This window comes from Primulina eburnea, chromosome 16 (genome assembly GCF_022965805.1).
Source record: "Primulina eburnea isolate SZY01 chromosome 16, ASM2296580v1, whole genome shotgun sequence".
Taxonomy (NCBI): domain Eukaryota; kingdom Viridiplantae; phylum Streptophyta; class Magnoliopsida; order Lamiales; family Gesneriaceae; genus Primulina; species Primulina eburnea.
In genome coordinates, this window is record NC_133116.1 from 16,653,309 (window position 1) to 16,677,040 (window position 23,732).

A 23,732-nucleotide genomic window follows, 5' to 3' on the forward strand; every position below is an offset into this window, starting at 1 on the left:
GTGAACCACACGCGTGAAAGTTATTAAATTTTTTTGGTATTTTATTAAATTATTTTAAAGCATTAAATGCATGTTTATTTCATTAATTATGTGTTTAATTATTTTTATGCATTTTATTCATAATTCACTGATAGGATTAATCATGAAATTAAAAAAGTTCATGCATTAGGGTTTTAAGATGCATTTCACGCTCGAACGAGGAACGGAGACCGGAGAATTTTCTGGAAAATTATTTTTATTACATGATTTATTTTTATAAATTAATATAAGGTGTTTTAAGAGTATTTTTCAAAATGGGATTTTATTGGGTAAATTTTACCTGCATGATTTTTATATTTAACGATACGCAAATTTTATCTAATCGGGGGATTTTTTTGAGGGTTCAACTAATATTCAAAATCTTTCCAACACGAAATATTTTTTGAGAGTGTGTTTGTATTTAATAGGCCTACTTTTAAATTTTTTGGGCAAAAATCTCTTTTTCAAGCCTTTAAGTGACATGTTAGGGCCCATTAATTGATTAATTAATCATTTAATATTATATATTAAACCCTAAACCTATTTTAACCCCTCCACACCAGCAGACACTCTCATTTTTAGAACCACTCCCCTCGGTTTCAACACCCAGCAGCTGAAAGCTTCGGTGGTCACTTGTGTGTGCAAAAAACAAAAACTTCATTCTGGTTCCCTCACATCGTTTTTTCTCTCCAAACATCATAAGGCACGCATTGTATCTATTTTTCTCACATCACACATGTTATATATGATGTTGAATGCATTGTTGCATAAGAACTTTCGATCCAGCATGAGGGTGAAAAGCTTTCAATTTTTTTTTCATGTTTATCTCATTCTTGTTTGTGGCTCACGTTTTCTTGGTAATATGTGCAAGGGGCTGCTGTGAGGAGTTGCTAAGAGTCTGTTATTGGTGTCACATTGTGTTTGTGGGAGGCATACCGATCAGGGTTGCTGGGAGTGGTAAGATCGAGAGAAAAGTTCCATGGGGTGGCTCGAATTTTGCGTAGAACGACGGGGAGGGGGGAGCTGTTGGTGCCAGAGTGAGTCCAAGCATTGGATCTAATTCTAATGGGTCCTAACCATGTCCTGGGAGGGCCTTAGCACTGCTGGACTGAACCTTGAGCAGCACAAATGAACCGAGTGCAAGGGAGTGTAGTTGAGGCGTTTTTGGGTCTCTAGCGATCGGGCTGGTAGTGGGGGCTTCATGGGGCTAGGGCTGTGGGTTCGGTGACTCCAGAGAGGGTCCTAGGTTAGTCTATGGTGGGCTGGTTCATGGCTGGTACGACGGGGATAGGCTAGAGGCGCGAGTTTTGGGAGATGAGTGTAAGAGGATGCTATTGTTGGAGGGTGCCGAGATTGGTGCCAATTTCTGGAATTCCAGCCATGGAGTTAAGGGCTGATCTTGAGACCTTTAGGAACTTTTAGATGTCCCTTAAGTGTGGTAAAAAGTTGGGAAAGTTTTGGTTAAGTTTCGGTGTGATTCGAGTTAAAACCGGGAACTCGGGTCAAGTTTTAAAATGAATCGGTTAAGTTATGAATTTGGCTCGGGTTTACATTTAGGAATGCTTTTAAATATGTTTTGGGGCATTTTAAGGATTTTGGTAAGTTTCGGGTCAATTTTAGAGGTCCAGGGGTAAAACGGTAATTTTTTGGTTTCCAAGGGCAAAATGGTCACTTCAAACCCGGGGTGAGATTTTGGTATTGGCAGCTCCCTGAGCACAAATTTATGATATTTTAAATGTTTATGCATCATGTTTATGAGTTTTACGCTATTATGATAATTATGGTGCATGCTTGGTTTAAGGAAAAATTACGTATATACATGCTTTTATTTAAGTGATGAACATGATGACACGTTTTGAAGGGAGTGATTTAGTTGTGACTAACACGATGACACGATGATATGATTAAAGATGTCTTGAGGGAAAAGGCCCATAGAGAGCCTGTTTACAGGAGAAGGCCCCAGAAGGAGCCGGACGATCGTATTTCAATTGACATGATATGATGATATGATAGGTCAGGGCTCAGTTGACGGGTGTGAGTGTCGCTGATATCCCCGCCATCCGGTACCGTGGTTACACGTAGGTTGATCCATCGACTACTTGATGATACGAAAGTCACAGCTAATGAACGAAATTCAAATTAAGAAATTTAACACGTATATGCTGATACGATTTTACATGCTATGATTTTACCATGTTTTGACAGCACACGATTATGTACACGATTTTACTGCAGACATGAAATGTATGTTCATTATGCTATTTTTCACTGCTGTGTGCTACGTATATGTACTTGTTATTCCTGGTACAGGTATGTTGAGTCTTTAGACTCACTAGGCGTGTGTGATGCAGGTGAGCTAGATTCTGAGGAGACTGGAGGTACTGGACTCTGAGTCAGCGGACATGGTGGGCGACACGACCCGAGACCTATGATTTTTCCGCACTTATACGATTTTACGTTTTGGAGAGGATATGAGGATTTTATACACTGTTCTATGTTACTGTTGGATGTTAGGATTTTACTCACTTCTTTACTCTGTTATATTTTCATTGGTAATTGTCTAGGATAATTTTTAAAAGATGGTTTTACGTAGGGTTGCATGCATGCGATTCATTTAAATGTTTATTTTAAAAAATGAGAGCTTTAAGAAAATGTTCAGTAGAATTTTAAAACGAGCAGACGTTTCATAGGGGCTGGACCAGGTCTTGAGGAGGGCTAGTTTGGGACGTGGCTAGGTCCTAGGAAGAGTCCTAGCATGGCCATGCTAGAACTCGTGTACCAGGCTAGGGAAGAGTCCTACTATAACACCCCGAAAATTTAAAAGTCCACGCGAATCATATGCATTTGAGTTATTAAATTCTCTTGCATTATAATTAAATGTTTTAATTGCATGAATTAATTATGTTGTGCATATTGACATGTTTAAATATATTTTTTACATGGATGCATTAAAATCTCTTTTTAAAGGTTATTCGAGTTGCGATCGAGGAACAGAGACCGAAGGCTGAAAAATAGAAAATGTTTTCATTAAATAATTGTTTTTAATTATTTAAAATAGGGGTGATTCTTTTTATTATTTTCGAAAATAAGGGTTTTGAGGTGATTTTATACTCCGTGACGTAAATTTTATCGGTGTCGGTTTTCAATAAAAATGCTAGCTTTTTTGGCAACCCGGCTAATAAATTCACAAATTTATTTAAGCAAAAACCTTGGTAATTTTTCATTAAATCCTAATTAAGACTAATGGGCCTAATTTAGTGGCTTAATAGGCCTAAAGCCTTTGTACACTCCTCCCTCTCATTAAAATATTCAGAAACTCTCCCCACCTTAGACACGGGACACACGAAATTTGGAAGGAGAAATCAAGTAAGGTTTGGAAGAAAAGCATCCTAAGGTCTCCTACGTCAAAGTTTCTCGCATCGTCAACGTTTAATCGTGCGTTTAAAACGCAAAGGCATGCCATAATTCTTCCTTTTCTTGTCTTTCACACCATAGTAAATATTTAAAATCGTTTTGCATGAATAAACATGGAGCACTTGTTTATATTTCGTTTTTCATGCATGGGTGATGTTAAAACATGATTTTTTATTCAAATAACTTGTATATTAATTGGTTAAAGGGGCTGCCATTATTAGGATATGATCAAGGAGGATTTACACAAGTTTTAGAGGCATAGAAATCACCACAAACATTGCACAACCTGAATAGAAAACAAGATGAACCAACTTGTTGTCTTGGAATTGAGGGGGTTCGTTTTTATGGGTTGGTGGCTGGGCATGGGTTTGGTTGGGACCAGGGCTTGGCTATGGTACGTGAGGGGCCTAGGTAAGAGTCCTAGCCATGCTAGGACTGGAGTTAAGAGGGCTGAGAGGAGTCCTAGACAACAAGGACTCTACCCGAGAAGCAAGTGTGCAGGTGCTGGTTGTGCAGCTGGTGCAGGGTGAAGTAGCTCGGCTAGGGGCTTTGGGGCTGGGCTAGGCTAGTTCCTTAGGGTCCTAAGAGGGTGCACAAGGGTCTGGGTAGGGGCTGGTCTGGCCTGGCTGGTTGCTGGTCGAGAAGGAACATGATGAAAGCATGGACAGCAGGTTACGCGAGGATGCTGCCACTAGTTCAGTGGGTTGCTGCTCACGTCCAGGGGCTTGGGTTGGTCTGGGTATGGTCTAGGCGTGGTCCAGGGAGGGTAAGGGTCATGGGTGGTCAGTGGTTAAGTGGCTTGATGAGTCCTATGCAACTAGGAAACCTAATACACTTAGGACACCAACATACGCACAGATGCAGAATTTTGAGTTATGTTCCAGCAGGGATTGTGCGACTTAGGGGCTGGTTCTTGGGCTCGGGGCTGGTCAGTAGGGTTCATAGATGGGTTGGCTTGGGTTTGGCTCGAGGTGGCTTGGGCGTGGCTCGAGTAAATTAGGAGATGGCTCGGTGTGTTCGGTAGGTGTCAAAAACGAAAATTAAAAGGCTAAAATTGAATCCATGGGCCCACGGGTGTGGATCATGACTTGTAAGGGTAGAATAAATCATAAAAAGGTTATGTTAAAAATTTGGAATCAAAATAACGAGTTTTGGATTTATTCGGGATTTAATCCCCGCACGAAATGCTATTTAACAAATTAATTGAAACGCCTAGTTTATGCTTTCAAAAATTATGGAAAATTGTATATAAGCTCAAATAATTATTATAGGTCTAAGTTTTTAATTTGGGAATTTTATATTAAGGTTTGGTTTAATTTGGGATAAAAACGCAGTAATATGTCTTATTTAAAGATTAAATTAAAAGTCCTCGATTTAAGCTAAATAAAAATATGAGAAATTTCATGTAAACTTAAATAATTATTTAGGACATGTTAAAGTCAACGAAATTAAGAAAAAGTCAAAAACGTGAAATTTTACGTCTAGGGGTAAAACGATCTTTTTACACCTAAAATTAGTAAACGTCATGGCAGTGCTCTAAATGCTGTTTTTATGATAATATTATTACTTTTAAATGTTTATGAAATGTTCATGATTAAATGATGATGTTTAAATGTCTATGGAATTTTTATGATTTAAGAAAGACATTTAAAAGATATGTTGCATTCTTGGTTTCAAAAAAAAATTATATGTTATGCATGATTTTTATAAAGTAATGAGAATGTAAACGTTGAAGGAAGTAAAGAAATTGTGACTAATTCGATAATGTTGGAGATATCGTGACGGTCCCAGTGGGAGCCCCGACGATCGTATTCTATTCGAAAGAGGATAGGCCATGGCCCAGTTGACCGGTGAGAGTGTTGCTCGTGTCCCCCGCCGCCCAGTACTGCGGTTTCATGTAGATGGATTCATCGACTTTTTGAGATTTGAAGAAAGTCAAAATTAACGATCTGAATTCAACAAAGGAAAATGAAAAGGAAAAATGTTATGATCGTGATAAAAGGTTTTATGCTATGTTTTGAGGAAAAAAAAGTTAAGATTTATGTTATGCATGTCATGAAAATGTTTATGCTTAAAGTTGATGCATCATTATGAAAATGTTTCTATTTAAAGTTCATGCATCATAAAAAGGTTTACGAAAATGTTCATGTTTGAAGTTTATGCATCTTCATTAAACGATATTTTAAGTACAAGTATTTTTTACTGTTACTTGTGGTTTTATACGTACTACTCGTTATCAAGAATATGACGTGTTGAGTCTTTAAACTCACTAAGTATGATTGATGCAGATGATTATGATAATTATGATAATAGAGGTCTTGATGGTTGGCTTTGCTGGACTGAAGGTGCACATAACCCGAGGACCGGCGCTTGTTTCAGCACTAGTCTATGATTTATGTTAAAGATATTTTATGACTTTTATTTATGTTATGAGAGATTTTTGAGAGGTTATAGTATGAGCTATACTTTTCAAATAATGTTTTTAGGTTGGTAAAACGGTTGAAGATTTTATGCTTTAAAATATTTTCCTTTGGATTTTTAAATTGTATTTGAATGTTTATTTTTAAAATGGTGACAAGATATTTTAAAGTATTTATATATATGTATATTTTTAATTATGGAGATTAAGGATAAAATTTTTTTTAGAACTTTTAAGAAAAGAAAGGCAGACGTTTCACCTATGCAGTGGGGTGATGGTGTTCGGCCGAGATTTTCAGGGGACTGCCTCGGTTGAGGGCTAGGATAGATGGTCTGGACGGTGGCCAAGGACGGTCCAGTAAGGGTTAGGAAGGGCTGAGCTCGGTAGTGGCCTGGGTAGAATCCTCCACGCCAAGTTGACAGCACCAGCGTACTGGAGATTCGCGCAGCTTGTTCTAGGCTTCAGGTGGTTCGCAGCGCAGGGTCAGGGGCTTGTGCTGGTCTGGTAGGGTCTGGGATTGGTCCAGGGATGGTTAGGTTCGTGGGGGCTTGGTGGTGGCTCGGCTGGAAGAGCTCTTGCCAGCTAGGAGTCTTGGGCGAAGAAAAGTGCTTGTGTGCAGGTTGCTGTTGGGATGTTGGGGCAGTTCGCGTGGCTTGCTACGCGGGGTAGAGGCTAGGTCTGGGACTGGTCTAGGGTCAGTATAGGTCATGGGTTGTAAGTGGTTATGTGAGGTCCGGGGCCGAAGAGGGCGGGGGGTGATCGCCGGTGCCATCAGTTGCACGGACAATGAGCGGCTCCTGGCAGGCTTCTAGGTGAAGGGAACATGAATGAACCGACCCACACGAGAATGAGAGGGATTCCGAGATTATTCAATGTAATGGACTGTACAGTTGAAGAGGGCTTAAAAGATTTGATTTGTACTACTCATATCACGAAAGTGCATCTTCTTTTCGGTAGCTCATCACATAAGAACTCCAAAGTTAAGCGTGCTTGACTTGGGGCAATTTTGGGATGGGTGACCTCCTGGGAAGTTTCCTAGGGTGCGTGTGAGTGAGGACATAAGCACGCTGGAAAGACTCGTCTTGGTACAGTGAGGACAGTCGTTAAATCTGGTGCGTTACAAGTGGTATCAGAGCCAGGTTCTCTCTTAGTACGGTGTGGTTCGGGGACGAACCAAGCAGAAGCTGGTGGGCATGTGAGGTCCGGGGCCGAAGAGGGCGGGGGGTGATCGCTGGTGCCATCAGTTGCACGGACAATGAGCGGCTCTAGCAGGCTTCTAGGTGAAGGGAACATGAATGAACCGACCCACACGGGAATGATAGGGATTCCGAGACTGTTCAATGTAGTGGACTGTACAGTTGAAGAGGGCTTAAAAGATTTGATTTGTACTACTTATATCACGAAGGTGCATCTTCTTTTCGGTTGTTCATCACATAAGAACTCCAAAGTTAAGCGTTCTTGACTTGGGGCAATATTGGGATGGGTGACCTCCTGGGAATTCCTAGGGTGCGTGTGAGTGAGGACATAAGCACGCTGGAAAGACTCGTCTTGGTATAGTGAGGACAGTCGTCAAATCTGGGGCGTTACAGGTTAGATGGCTTGATGAGTCCTGAGGCAACTAGGAAAGCTTACACAACTAGGATACACACCCACACACTTGCATGAAATCGGGTGAGAGGGCAGGAGGTTTTTGAGCGGGCAAGGGCTGGGCTGGGCTGGGCTGGGCTTGGTCAGTAGGGTCCTCTAGGAGGGTTGGCTCGGATTCGGCTTCGAGTCGGCTCAACCATGGCTCGAGTAAATTGGGAGATGGCTCGGGTTGTTCGATAATGAGTCAATATTTCGAATTTAAGAACTAAAATTGAAACCATGGGTCCACGGGTATGGTTCATGGCTCACAAGGGTAGAATAAATATTAAAAATGTTATGTTTAAAATTTGGGATCAAAATAGCGAGTTTTTGATTTATCCGAGATTTTATCACCGCACGAAACGTTTATTAAATAATTAATGGAAACTACTTAGATTTAAGCTTAATAAAATTATGGAAAATTATATTTAAGCTCAAATAATTATTAAAAGTCTAAGTTTTAAATTTTGGAATTTTATATTAAGGTTTGGTTTAATACATGATTAAAACGCAGTAATATGCTATATTTAAAGAATAAATTAAAAGTCATCGATTTAAGCTAAATAAAATACGAGAAAATTCATGTAAGATTAAACAATTATTTCAAAGATTTGACCTTTTCGAACTCTGTCTGGTTAGAGTCAATGGAATTAAGAAAAATTCAAAAATGTGAAATTTTACGTCTAGGGGTATGACTGTAATTTTATACCAGAAAATTAGTAAACGTCGTGACAGTGTCCTGAATTTATATGCAAATATGATTATTTTAAATGTTTATGAATTTTTATGATGTCAAAATATTTATTTAAATATTTATGATTTAATATGTCAAAATGTTATTTTAAATGTTTATGATGTAAAAATATTATTTTAAATGTTTATGAATTTTTATGATGTCAAAATATTGATTTTAAATGTTTATGATTTAATATGTCAAAATGTTATTTTAAATGTTTATAATGTGAAAATGTTATTTTAAATGTTTATGAATTTTTATGATGTTAAAATGCTGATTTTAAATGTTTATGATTTAATATGTCAAAATATTATTTTAAATGTTTATGGATTTCTAATATGTTAAAATGTTTATTTTTAAACGATTATGGATTTTTATGTAAAACTATAACGTTAAAATATATGTTGAATGCTTGTTTTTATAAGGAAAATGACATTAAAATGCATTATTTTGTAAAGTAATGAATGTGACTGTGGGGACCCGGGCTCTAACTCGATTCTGTTTGAGATTTATTGGATCTTTTTTAAAAATTGCGGGTCAAAATTTTTTTTGCTTTTTAACATTAATTCAAAGGTATATAAATCATACATTAAGCAACAACTCTATTTCATTCAAACATAAATAGATATAAGTCTTGTTCTATTTTCATAATACAAACTAGTGTTCAATACCAACTACAATTCATATATAGTACATGTCTAGTAAAAACCACTAATAATCTTTTGCGCCCGAAGTCACCACTCTATCAATCTCTCATCCTCGTCGAGACCCAGATCCTGTCTCATCTGTTGCCATGCACACATACAGACACAACAGCAGCCGGAAACTCCGGTGAGAACGAATCCCAGTATAAAACATGTTATACATGCATATGCGCAATATAAATCATAAAGCACACTAACATGAATAAAAGCAATAACAATGGGTTCCATAATCTATGAAACCAAAGCAATATAAGCATGCAACTCAAATCAATTCATATCTTGACTCGACTCGAACTCTAACTCCAGGGATCCCAGTGTGAATAAGACGTCACTGTCTGTCACCTACCCTCCAATCGGGGTAACGGTACGTCTTATTCCTAGATTTCGGTCCTGTCTGTATCGGATGTCTACAATCGGAGGAAGTCTGCTCCTATGCGTCGATACCACAGAACATCTAGAAATTTGGCAAATCTGTCATTGACTCTCCTATCTTAAATGCTTGAATATAAATCTATAAACAAAGCATAAACATAACACAATATAAACAACAACTAGTATGTAATTTTGGGAAACTCGAATCAATTCTAATTCGAGTTGTATCTCCCCGAATTCACATGAATTATACCTTTCGTTGCAAAGACTTGTTGTAATCGAAGTCTCGATGCCGAATCTGTCAGTATCAACTCTGCAATGTACATTCAAGATGTATTCTATCAATCTCTAACTTAATTCAACACATATACAAATCAGTAATCAATCTTGATACAATTCGACGGCATAACGACATATTTTCTCAATATCGGTCCATTCAAATCTCAACATATCTCAACAAATCATAATCCTCAACTTATGATCAGCACAATCTATGTATCATATCTCAAAATCTGCATAATCTCATATACGAATATTCTGAAAATATCAAAAAATCACATACGATAACTTTTCTTCGATCCGGTTTCAATTATACGTTCATCATATTCATAAGAACACATAATAACCATCATATCATAATTCTTTCAACATCTAAACTTCAAACCATGCTGAAACTGAACAATACTTACATCCCCTTGTAGCCCTTGAAGTGAGGAACAAGAATCTAAGCTTGGATTAACTTTTGGATGAGTAAATCTTACACAACCAAATGATAACGATGGAGGAAAAGGCTTGAAGAAACTTTCTCTCTCGTTGCTGGTCTGCTGAAATGGAGAAGGAGTGAGTCATGCTCGAAATATATATATACCCTGCCATGTGTCAAATCAAGAAAAAAAGGTGGATCTCTCGCACAGAGCACCGCGGGTGCGCTTCTTCATGACCGCGTTTAGCTCTCGGCCTCCTTTCCATTTTTCCAAAACCGATGACCGCGGGTGCGGTCCTTTTTTTACCGCGGGTGCGGTGTCACTACTGTAAAAATGCCCAAGTCTTTGTCCATCAACCGCGGGTGCGGTAGCTTCCTAGCACGGGTGCGCTCATGCTACTGTAACTCTTCCACATTTCATGAACCACAACCGTAGGTGCGGTCCTTCTCGAGGCTCGGGTGCGGTCTTCCTTGCATTCAAAAATCTAATTTTTCATGCCTTTTCCATGTCTTTCCTACTCCCATCTCACATAGTGTTTCTCATTACATGTCATGCATACTCATATCTTCGAATATCACATCAATGAAGACTAATAAATCTAGTGCCTCTCATTACATGTCATGCATTCTCATATCTTCGAATATCACATCAATGAAGACTAATAAATCTCAAGCCTTACATTTCTCCCCCTCTAAGAAATGATTTCGTCCTCGAAATCGCAGGCAATTCTATCAAATCATATATAAAAAGCAATATAATCAAAACTGAAGAAATACTCACATCATGTAAATAACTCGGGATGTCTCTGTATCATATCTGCTTCTGTCTCCCAAGTCACTTCCTCGATGCCATGACGACTCCACTAAACTTTGACAAGCGGAATAGTCTTCGTTCTGAGCTGCTTCTCTTTCCGGTCAAGAATCTGTATCGGTTGCTCAAATAACTCAAAGTCTGATCTAGTTCGGCTTCGTCAGGCTGAATGACATGAGAAGCATCACGCATATATCTACGCAGCATCGATACATGAAAACGTCATGTATTCTAGATAAAGAAGGAGGAAGAGCAAGTCGATATGCTCGATCGCCAATCTTCTCAAGAATTTCATACGGACCAACGTATCTAGGAGACAAATTTCCACACTTGCCAAATCTGACAATGCCTCTGAAAGGAGAAATCCTCAAGAATACTCTGTCTCCCTGCTCAAATACCAACGGTCTACGTCTGATATTGGCATATTTGGCTTGTTTGTCTTGCGCCGTCTTCATTCTTTTCTGAATTATCTTTACTTTCTCAGTCATTTAACGAATCATATCAGGCCCAAGTTCTGGTACCTCAGATATATCATCCCAGTACAACGGAGATCTGCACTTCTTTCCATACAAAGCTTCAAACGGTGCTATTTCGATACTCATCTGATAGCTGTTGTTGTACGAGAATTCACAAAGTGGCAGTGAATCTTGCCAACTAGTGCCGAAATCTAGCACTACAGCTCTTAACATGTCCTCTAAAGTCTGGATAATCCACTCTGACTGTCCGTCTGTCTGAGGATGATAAGCAGTAATCAGGTGCAATGTCGTACCTAAAGCCTGCTGTAAACTGTGCCAAAAGTGTGAAGTGAATCATGGATCACGATCTGATACGATAGACTTCGGCACACCATGCAATCTGACTACCTCTCTGACATACAATTCTGCCATCTGATCGTGTCGGTATGTCATTCTGTATGGAATAAAACACGCTGATTTGGTTAATCTGTCAATAATAACCCAAATCGCATCACAGCTCCAGGATGATCGAGGTAACTTCGTCACGAAATCCATGGAAATGTGATCTCATTTCCATTCAGGAATAGACAAACTCTGAAGTAGACCTCCGAGCTTCTTTCTCTCGGCCTTCACCTGTTGGCAATTCAAGCACTTAGACACAAATTCAGTAATATCTGACTTCATCTGTTTCCACCAGAACTGTGTCTTCAAATCATTGTACATCTTTCTGCCACGAGGATGAATACATCATCAAACTCATAAACACCGCTGGAGCATTCGTTAAACCAAAAGGCATGACAACAAACTCATAATGTCCATACCTGGTTCGAAATGCTGTCTTCGGTATATCAACATCTCTAACTCTCAGCTGGTGATATCCAGATCTCAGATCAATCTTGGAATAAATAGAGGATCCCTGCAACTGATCAAATAAATCATCTATACGCGGCAATGGATATTTGTTCTTTATCGTCGCCTTGTTCAGTTGCCGGTAGTCGATACACAATCTCATCGAACCGTCTTTCTTTGTCTTTCTTTCGTACATAAAGTACTGAAGCGCTCCAAGGAGACACACTCGGTCTAATGTATCCCTTGGTCAGAAGATCTTCTAACTGTGCTTTCAGTTCTTTCATCTCTATCGGCGCCATCCTATACGGAGCTCGAGATATAGGAATAGTACCTAGCATAAAATCTATGCTGAAATCTATCTCTCGTACTGGAGGTAACCCTGGAATCTCGTCAAGAAATACATCTGCAAACTTCCATACTACTGGCAAATCTACCAATGTCGGGCTCGAATTCTGTATATCTACAGAATAGAAAAGGAACCCCTCTGCTCCTTTATGCAACAATCTACTCATAGTCAGAGCAGACACTAAGGGAATCCGAGATCTGGAACCCTTACCGTAAAATTTCCATTCTTCCGTCATTTCAGGTCTGAATCTGACAATCTTGTGAAAACAGTCTACGGTGGCTCTGTACTTAGTTAACATGTCGATCCCGAAAATACAATCAAAATCAGATAAACCAAGTACAACACAGTCTAAATCAATCTCATGTCCCTCAAACTGTAGTATACAATATCTAACTGAAGTAAAAGATATCAGACCACTTCCCAACGGAGAAGTAATAGACACTACAGTAGACAATGACTCGATAGGCAATGTATGTGTCAATGCAAAATTCTCAGAAATGAATGCATGGGATGCACATGTGTCTATCAACACATATGCAGGATAACCGCAAAGAAAACACTTACCTGCAATCACATCGTCTGGCGCATCCTGTGCCTGCTCCTCTGTCAGTGTGAACACTCGAGCCTGCTGTTTGGGATGTTGGCTCACTGTCTGGCTACCTCTGGCTCAGGATTGGGTCGGTGCAGGTGGCGACTGGAAGGAATGAACAGATGATGTTTGCCGCTCAGGCTGAGATACTGAACCAGATGCTCCTACACTCTGAGCTTGCTGTGCACCTCTCTGGGGACAGACTCTGGCAAAGTGTCCCGGCTGTCTACAAATATTGCATCGGCCCATCACTCCCTGACACTGCTCAGTGGCATGCCTGCCTCCACAAGAACTACAGTACACACCTGTATACTCTGAACTCTGGCCAGGACCTCTCTGTCGTGACCCACTGGAGCTCGACGAACAGCTCCCTGATCTCTTGAACTGCTTGCCTCTAGCTTTCAGAAAATCTTTCTTGCCACTACTACTGCTTCCACTATCAAATCGAGGAGGAGGTGGTGTAAACTGGGCGGCGAGCTGTGGTTGTCTCTGACTCTGAACACTATAGGAAGCTCCTCGCTGCCTAATCAAGCCAGCCTCTGCTCCTTTCGCTCTGTTCAGTGCGTCAAAAAAGGTATTGGGTCGTCCCGTGTTCACCAAAGTAAAAATGTCAGGGTTTAAACCATTGATGAACTGGTCCGCGACCGCTTCGTCATTTCCTGCCACATGTGGTGCAAATCGGAGCAAGGAAGAAAATTTGGCAACATACTCTTCTATGTTCCACTGCCCCTGTCTCAAGTTAGCAAATTCTGCCCCTTTGTCTTTTTGATAGGAAACTGGAAAGAAACGCTGATAAAATTCATCTTTGAATACCTTCCAAGTAATATCAATCCCTCGATGCTCTAATGCTCTTTTCGTGGTAAGCCACCAACTCTTTGCCAATTCTTGCAACTGATGCCCAATAAGTTTCACTCTTCGTTCATCTGTATAAGCAAGAGATTCAAATAGCATCTCTATATCGTCCAGCCAGCTCTCACAATCCACTGCAGTCTCCGTGCCTTTCAAAGTCGGGGGATGGAATGACTGAAACCTCTTCAATAACGTCTCCATAGGTGTAGCGGTCACATCCATCTGTGTACCTGACGTACTACTCTGTTCTGGCACTTGACCTGCAGCTGGTTGTTGTATTCTTCTAGGCGGCATATCTGATTATCAACAAGATTAGTACACAATCTATACAAACTGTCTCAGCCCTCCTCTGATCATATACCTCTGATCCAGAATCGGTTCTGATTCAGTCTTTACAAATACATGCTGCAATCAACTCAGATAACAATACAACATGTAATAGGGTAAGCAATAAATCATGCTAGCACATTAAAAGCAAGGAAGATGACTCGATCTACCCCGCTCATTCTATTTTGTCTCAGTCTACAGAACCTACTGCTCTGATACCACCTGTTGTGGGGACCCGGGCTCTAAATCGATTCTGTTTGGGATTTATTGGATCTTTTTTAAAAATTGCGTGTCAAATTTTTTTTTGCTTTTTAACATTAATTCAAATGTATATAAATCATACATTAAGCAACAACTCTATTTCATTCAAACATAAATAGATACAAGTCTTGTTCTATTTTCATAATACAAACTAGTGTTCAATACCAACTACAATTCATATATAGTACATGTCTAGTAAAAACCACTAATAATCTTCTGCGCCCGAAGTCACCACTCTATCAATCTCTCATCCTCGTCGAGACCCAGATCATGTCCCACCTGTTGCCATGCACACATACAGACACAACAACAGCCAAAAACTCCGGTGAGAACGAATCCCAGTATAAAACATGTTATACATGCATATGCGCAATATAAATCATAAAGCACACTAACATGAATAAAAGCAATAACAATGGGTTCCATAATCTATGAAACCAAAGCAATATAAGCATGCAACTCAAATCAATTCATATCTTGACTCGACTCGAACTCTAACTCTAGGGATCCCGATGTGAATAAGACGTCACTGTCTGTCACCTACCCTCCAATCGGGGTAACGGTACGTCTTATTCCTAGATTTCGGTCCTGTCTATATCGAATGTCTACAATTGGAGGAAGTCTGCTCCTATGCGTCGATACCACCGAACATCTAGAAATTTGGCAAATCTGTCATTGACTCTCCTATCTTAAATGCTTGAATATAAATCTATAAACAAAGCATAAACATAACACAATATAAACAACAACTAGTATGTGATTTTGGGAAACTCGAATCAATTCGAATTCAAGTTGTATCTCCCCGAATTCACATGAAGTATACCTTTCGTTGCAAAGTCTTGTTGTAATCGAAGTCTCGATGCCGAATCTGTCAGTATCAACTCTGAAATGATACATTCAAGATGTATTCTATCAATCTCTAACTTAATTCAACACATATACAAATCAGTAATCAATCTTGATACAATTCGACGGCATAACGACATATTTTCTCAATACCGGTCCATTCAAATCTCAACATATCTCAACAAATCATAATCCTCAACTCATTATCAGCACAATCTACGTATCATATCTCAAAATCTGCATAATATCATATACGAATATTCTGAAAATATCAAACAATCACATACGATAACCTTTCTTCGATCTGGTTTCAATTATACGTTCATCATATTCATAAGAACCCATAATAACCATCATATCATAATTCTTTCAACATCTAAACTTCAAACCATGTTGAAACTGAACAATACTTACATCTCCTTGTAGCCCTTGAAGTGAGGAACAAGAATCTAAGCTTGGATTAACTTTTGGATGAGTAAATCTTACACAACCAAATGATAACGATGGAGGGAAAGGCTTGAAGAAATCTTTCTCTCTCGTTGCTGGTCTGCTGAAATGGAGAAGGACTGAGTCATGCTCGAAATATATATATACCCTGCCATGTGTCAAATCAAGAATCAAAGGTGGATCTCTCGCACAGAGCACCGCGGGTGCGCTTAGCTCTCGGCCTCCTTTCCATTTTTTCCAAAACCGACGACCGCGGGTGCGGTCCTGTTTTTACCGCGGGTGCGGTGTCACTACTGTAAAAATGCCCAAGTCTCTTTCCATCAACCGCGGGTGCGGTAGCTTCCTAGCGCGGGTGCGCTCATGCTACTGTAACTCTTCCACATTTCATGAACCACAACCGCGGGTGCGGTCCTTCTCGAGGCGCGGGTGTGGTCTTCCTTGCATTCAAAACTCTAATTTTTCATGCCTTTTCCATGTCTTTCCTACTCCCATCTCACTTAGTGTTTCTCATTACATGTCATGCATACTCATATCTTCGAATATCACATCAATGAAGACTAATAAATCTAGTGCCTCTCATTACATGTCATGCATTCTCATATCTTCGAATATCATATCAATGAAGACTAATAAATCTCAAGCCTTACAGTGACTATTGAGTATATGAGAATATGAATGGGGATGTCGTGAGGGAGAAGGCCCCAGAGGGATCCATTCATGGGAGAAGACCCCAGAAAGAGCCCGTCTATGGGAGAATGCCCCAGAGAGAACCCGACGATCGTATTTCCATTCGATGACGATGGGTCAAGACTCAGTTGACGGGTGAGAGTGTCACTGATATCCCCGCCGCCCAGTACTGTGGTTACATGCAGATGGATCCATCGATTTTATGAGGAAACGAAAGTCACAATTAATGACCTGAATTCAATAAAAAGGAAAAATGTAAATGCTCATGATGAAAGGATATATGATAAAAGAGGATAGAAAGGAAAATATTGAGGTTTAAGTTATGCATGTTCATATGAATATGTATGATTATATGAAAATGTTTACGAAAATGTTATGAAAAGTTTATGTTTAAAGTCGATGCATCATTATGAAAAGTGTTTTGTTTAAAGTTTATGCATAATGAAAATGTTTACGAAAATGTTCATGTTTAAAGTTACGCATCTTCACGAAAACGATATTTTAAGTAAAAATATTTTCACTATTGTATGTGATCTGTATATATAGTAATTGTTATAAAGATTATGGTGTGTTGAGTCTTTAGACTAATTAGGTGTGATTGATGCAAGCGATTATGATAATAATGTTAATGGAGGTCTTGATGGTTAATTTTTCTTGACTGAATGTGCCCATAACCCGAGGACCGACACTAATTTTCCTCACTAGTTATGAATTAAGATTCTAAGATTATTTTTATGATAATTTTTTACTTTTATTTATGTTTATGAGTTGTTTTTAAGATTTTATAGTATGAGCTATACTTTTCAAATAATGTTTTTAGGTTGGTAAAACGTTCGACGATTTTATGCTTTAAACTATTTCCTTTGGATTTTTAAATGTCATTTGGTTGGGTTATTTTAAAAATAGTGTCAAGATATTTTAAAGTATATATATATATATGTATATTTTGAATTATGGAGATTGAGGAGGAAAAAAAATTTCTAGTACGTTTTAAGAAAACGAATAGCAGACGTTTCTGTTGTCAAGATATTTTAAAGTATATATATATATATATATATAGTATGTATGTATGTATATTTTGAATTATGGAGATTAAGGAGGAAAAAAAAACTTTTAGTACGTTTTAAAAAAAAAACAAATAGGAGACGTTTCATAGGCACTCGGCTAACCATACATGAAAACTCAATAATATTATCTGTTGCAGTTGCATGTTCTTCCTTTGGACATGTTTTGTCATTCTGACAACTGTTCTGAAAGCTTTTCTCTTCATAGTTTTGCTGCAACGTCCATTATTTTACATTCTTATGTGAAATAGCTTATAGCTTGTATATTGGCTCTTAGCTGGATTCCATTAAATAGTCTTGTCGTGACATGAGAACAGATCAGTTACAACTGATGCTTCTGAACTGGTAAGGTGAAATCATTTTGGACTGATTTCACAGTACCAGTTTTTTGTTCGGCTGGGTTCTTCATCAGTTGAGCTTTTCATCAGCGGGCCAGGCTTCTGAAGGTGTACTGCTGAACCAGCTATCAGTTGGAAAATTAATGGAAGCTATTCTTTGATATATCATTTGGACTGGTTCAGTTTTGGCAATCAGTTAGTACATTCAGTTTGCATCTCGACAGCTTCAGTTTTGGCTTCTGGAACTGATCAGATTCCAACAAAGAGTTTCAAATTATGCAATTATAAGTCCTAGTTAAAGTGAGTTGTACAAAGAGTTGTATCAATCAAATTCTTTAGTGAAATCTTTCCTAAATGGAATAAAGGATGACATATGAATTTATCTTTGAACATTTATAAAATACTCATCTCTTTACATCATGCACATTTTACTATTTGTTCATATATAGTCGTTTCTTGTTAACTGACAATTGCATTATATATATATATATATATATATATTTGATCACTAGTCAAGTCGGATCTTTTCTGCACTTATTCATTTTCTCAGTGGTCAAGCTAAGCTAGCCGTTCAAGAATATATCTTAACAACTTAAAAACTATTAAGGTCAGCTCAAAATTTAAAAAGTTTATTCACTCCCACTACAAGAAAAACAGGCTACGACAACGGATTTTATCTGTTGTCGTAGCCTTTTAAAAACTGTTGTAACTGAGGGTGTTGTTGAAAGTCCGTTCAGCGACAACGGTTTTTACCCGTTGTGGTAGGTAGCATTTGCGACGGTATATAAAACCGTCGCTAAATCCATTAGCGACGGTTTTAATCATAACCGTAGCTAAATTTAGCGACGGCCTACATATAACAACCGTCGCTAAATTTAGCGATGGTCAGCATATAAAAACCTTCGTCGTCGTAACATTTAGCGACGGTCTTTAATCATGCATTCGGTCGCAAATTTGTTTCGAAAAATAAAAAAAAATTCTTTTAGTAATTTAATAAATCTAAAAGAAACTAACAATCGAAACTATAATCGTGTAAAATAAAAAATTTTAAGTGTTTTAAATAAGAGAAAAAAATTTTAAGTGTTGTGAAGGGATAAAATTGTGTATGAGAAAAATTTTAAGTGTTGTGTGAAGTGATAAAATTGTGTATGAGAGAAAAATTTTAAGTGTTGTGTGAAATGATAAAAATGTGTATGAGAAAAATTTTAAGTGTTGTGTGAAATGATAAAAATGTGTATGAGAAAAAAAATTTAAGTGTTGTGTGAAGTGATAAAATTGTGTATGAGAGAAAAAGTTTAAGTGTTGTGAAGTAGTGAGAAAAATTTGAAGTGTTGAAAAATTTTAAATGTTGTGAAGTAGTGAGAAAAAGTTTAAGTGTTGTGAAAGAAAATGGAGTGGAACGTGGGTATATATAGTGAGTTGGCGACGGTTTGTTGTTAAACCGTCGCAAAAATTTAAATTAGCGACGGTTTGGATTTTATCGTCGCGAAATTTAGTGACAGGTTTTGAAATACTGTCGCATGTTTTAATTTGGCGACAGTTGCAGTTTATTTCGCGACGGTGTTTTAAAAACCGTTGCTAAATTTAGCGACGGATAACATTAAACTGTGGCTAATTTTAAACATGCGACGGTTTGATTTAAAACAGTCGCTATAACTAGCGACTGTTTATTCAAACCCGTAGCTGATCTTAATTGAGCGACGGTTAATGTCAAACCGTCGCTAAATTGTTTCAAATTCCGTCGCTAAATTTGACAACGTCTTCCCCTACCGTTGTTATTTGTCCAAAAACCACGCTATTCGACAACGATTTCTGAAAACCGTTGTCTATTTTCCAAAAAAAAAACACGCTAATAGACAACAGTTCATAGAACCGTTGTCATTGACCCTAAAACCGTTATCTTTGACCCCCCAAAGACAACAGTTGTTTAAAACCGTTGTCTTAACCGTTGTCTTTGGCCCCTCAAAGACAACGGTTTTAAAAAACCGTTGTCTTTGATCCCCAAAAGACAACGGTTTTGGCTAAAACCGTTGTTAAAAACTCTACGACAACGGTTTTGCACCAAAACCGTTGTCGTATGTGTGTTGTTGTATGGCGTTTTTCTTGTAGTGTCCCTCTAAACTATAATATGATCTCAACAGAAACAAGTGTAGTAAATAGTGATGTTAATAAAGTTTTTTGATTTTATACTTAAATATTATCTTTTGTATTATATTTAATATAGGTACCAAATTTCATATTTTAGTATTATAATTTTAATATCTTCTACAAATTTTCATTTGTAAAAATACATGTAAGCTCAGAAAGTGCTTAAAGTTTTTGTGTGGATCAAAAAGTGTATAAACATTTTTCTCTTACAAGGACTTACCCCAAACACATTTTGGATTTAGAGATTTAAAAGCAAGTTATTTTAAATAGTTGAGGCACTATTCTTTTATAATTGAATACTTAATTACTCTTAATTCAAAAAATGAATCGATAATATTATACAATAATGGGATACTTTTCGTTACTTCAAACAAACAATTTATGTTCATAATTACTATTCTAAAATTGGGGCAATATTTGAAACGTCTACCCTTTTTATTGCTTTAAAAGTACTAGAATTTTTTTTTACACTCAATTTTCGGCCATATACATTTTCCACATGAAAATATTTTTATAAAATATTTTACCCTTTAAAAAAAAAATACCAACCATCTAGCATTTTAAAAATCAAATGCAATAGCCATTAAATGAAATCGTCAACTGTTGTACCAAACCTAAAAAGCAATAATTTGAAAAGTAAAGCCCATACTAAACCTCTCAAAAATCTCTCAAAAGCATAAATAAATAGTCTTAAAAAAATCTTTAACTTAAATCAGTAATCGTAAAACATAATGCGGAAAATAGTAGCGCTGGTCCTCGGGTTGTGTGCACCGACAGTCCTGTAGGATCATCCGTCAAGGCCTCCCTCAACCTCACCTGCATCCATCACACCTAGTGAGTCTAAAGACTCAACACACCATAATCTTGATAACAAGTAATACGTAATACAGTCAACATATAAACAGTGAAAAATACTTGTACTTAAAATATCGTTTTCATGAAGATGCATAAATTTAAGCATAAACATTTTCATGACATGTATAAATAAACCTCAATCTTTTCCTTATAATGAGATAAAACATTTTAACATGATCATAAACATTTTCCTTTTCCCTTTTCCTTTTTCCTTTTTCTTTGTTGAATTCAGATCGTTAATTGTGACTTTCCTCAAACCTCAAAAGTCGATGGATCCATCTACATGTAACCACAGTACTGGTCGGCGGGGGACACCAGCAACACTCTCACCTGTCAACTGGGCCCTGGCCTATCATGATCGAATAGAAATACGATCGTCAGGGCTCCCTCTGGGCCTTCTCCCATAAATGGGCTCCCTCTGGGGCCTTCTCCCCTCACGATATTCCCATTCTTATCTCAAACCTCATATCCTCATAACCTCATATTCGCAATAATGGAAACACGATCGTCGGGCTCCCACTGGGACCATCACCCTTACAACATCGCCATCATTAACGAATTAGTCACAATCACTTCACTTCCTTCAACGTTTTTCATTCACATCACTTTAGAAAAATCGTGAATAATATTTGCATTTTTCATTTTGAAACCAAGCATGCAACATGTATTTTAAATGTTTTCCTTCAATCATAAAAATCAGATAGACATTTAAAAAAATCATAATTTAATCATGAACATTTTATAAAAATTAAAAATAATCATAATATCATAAAAATATCATTTAGGGCACTGCCATGACGTTTACTAATTTTTAGGTGTAAAATGACCGTTTTACTCCTGGACGTATAATTTCTCGTTTTTGACATTTTTCATTTTTTCATGACTCTAACCTGTCCCAAATATTTATTTAAGCTTACATGAATGTTCTCATATTTTTATTTAGCTTAAATCGAGGACTTTTAATTTATTCTTTAAATAGGACGTATTACTACGTTTTAATCCCGAATTAAACCAAACCTTAATATAAAATTTCCAAATTAAAAACTTAGACTTATAATAATTATTTAAGCTTAACACTAATTTTTTTATAATTTTTATAAGGCTTAAAACTAGGCGTTTCAATTAACTCGTTAATTAGCGTTTCGTGCGGCGATTAAATCCCGAATAAATCCAAAACTCATTATTTTGATCCCAAATTTTTAACATAACATTTTGTGATTTACTCTACCCTTCCAAGTCATGATCCACACCCGTGGACCCTTGGATTCAATTTTAGATTTATTAATTTCGTTTTTGACACCTTATCGAACCCACAGAGCCATCTCCTAATTTACCCGAGCCACGCCCCAGCCACCTTGAGAAAAAACTTATTCAACCCATCTAGGGACCCTACTGTGTAAGCCCAGCCCAAAATCATGACCCTAACCCGCTCAAACACCTACTGAACCTTGCCCCAATTCTGCCCAATTACCTGCGTGTGTGCTTGTGAATCTCCTTCCCTTCACCAAGCCTCCTAGCCAACTAGGACACTTCCAGCCCTCTAACCACCGACTACCCATGACCTTTACTGACCCTAGGCCAGCCCCAGACCCATACCAAGCCTAGCCCAGCCCCTGAACTCTAGCAGCGAACTCCTTCAATCAGCAACAAGTTGCGCGCCTCACTGCCCCTACGCGGCTGCTGTCAAATTGCGTGGAGGCTTCTACCCAGCCCACCACCGAGTCCAGCCCTTCATAACCCCTACTGGACCGTCCTTAGCCACCGCCCGGACCACCTAGCCTGGTCGAGCCACCTGCCCCCATGCATCAATTTCCCTTCAACCTATCCCATAATCCACAATATTGATCAATTTTGGTTCCAGTTTTGTTCAAGTGCGTGTGCAGCCTGTTTGTGCGTGTCCTATGCCCTTAAACTCGTCTAACCTGTCTTATATCATCCTAATTCATGGCAGCCCCTTTGACAACATAACAAACATGATTTTTGATGAACAATCAAGAGTTTAGAACACATATATGCATAGTTACGAAAATTGTGAATTGTGTGACTTATTTTCATGCAAAAATTCATTAAATAAAATACTATGGTGTGATAGATGTTTTAAAGAAAGAATATGGTGTGCCTTTGACGCACGAAAAACTGTTGACGACGAAGAACGGATTGAAACCTTTGGCTTGAACTAATTTGAACCCTTCGAAATCCTTTCTACCTTGTTGTGTACGTGTGTACCGTGTTTGGGAGTGGTGGGGAGTGTTTCAGAAATTGTGGGGTGTGTGGCCGTGACTTATGATGCAAATTGTAGGGTTTTAAGTTTTTAAATACATTAAATACACTAATTAATTTACTAACTAGGATTTAGGCCTATTAAGTCTTAAATTAAGCCCATTAGTTTTAATAAAATATTAACAAAGTTTTTGTTTAATTAAATTTGTGAATTTATTAGCCGGGCTGCCAAAAAGCTCGTATTTTAATTGAAAAAATCAACACAGATAAAATTTACGTCCCGGCATATAAAATCACCTCGACACCATTTATTTTAAAAAATAAGAAAAACCCACAATCATATTTTAAATAATTAAAAACAATTATTCAATAAAACATTTTCCGTTTCTTAGCCCTCGGTCTCCGTTCCTCGATCGCAACTCGAATAACCTTTAAAAATATATTTTAATGCAATCATGTAGAAAAATATATTTTAAACATGCACATGTGCACAATATAATTAATTCATGCAATTACAATAATTAATTAAAACAAAAAATAATTTAATAATTGCATGCATGTGGTTTACGTGGACCTTAAAATTTCCGGGGCGTTACAATATTCACTTATAATTGAATACTATTTATTAATAACTGGATATTTTAAATT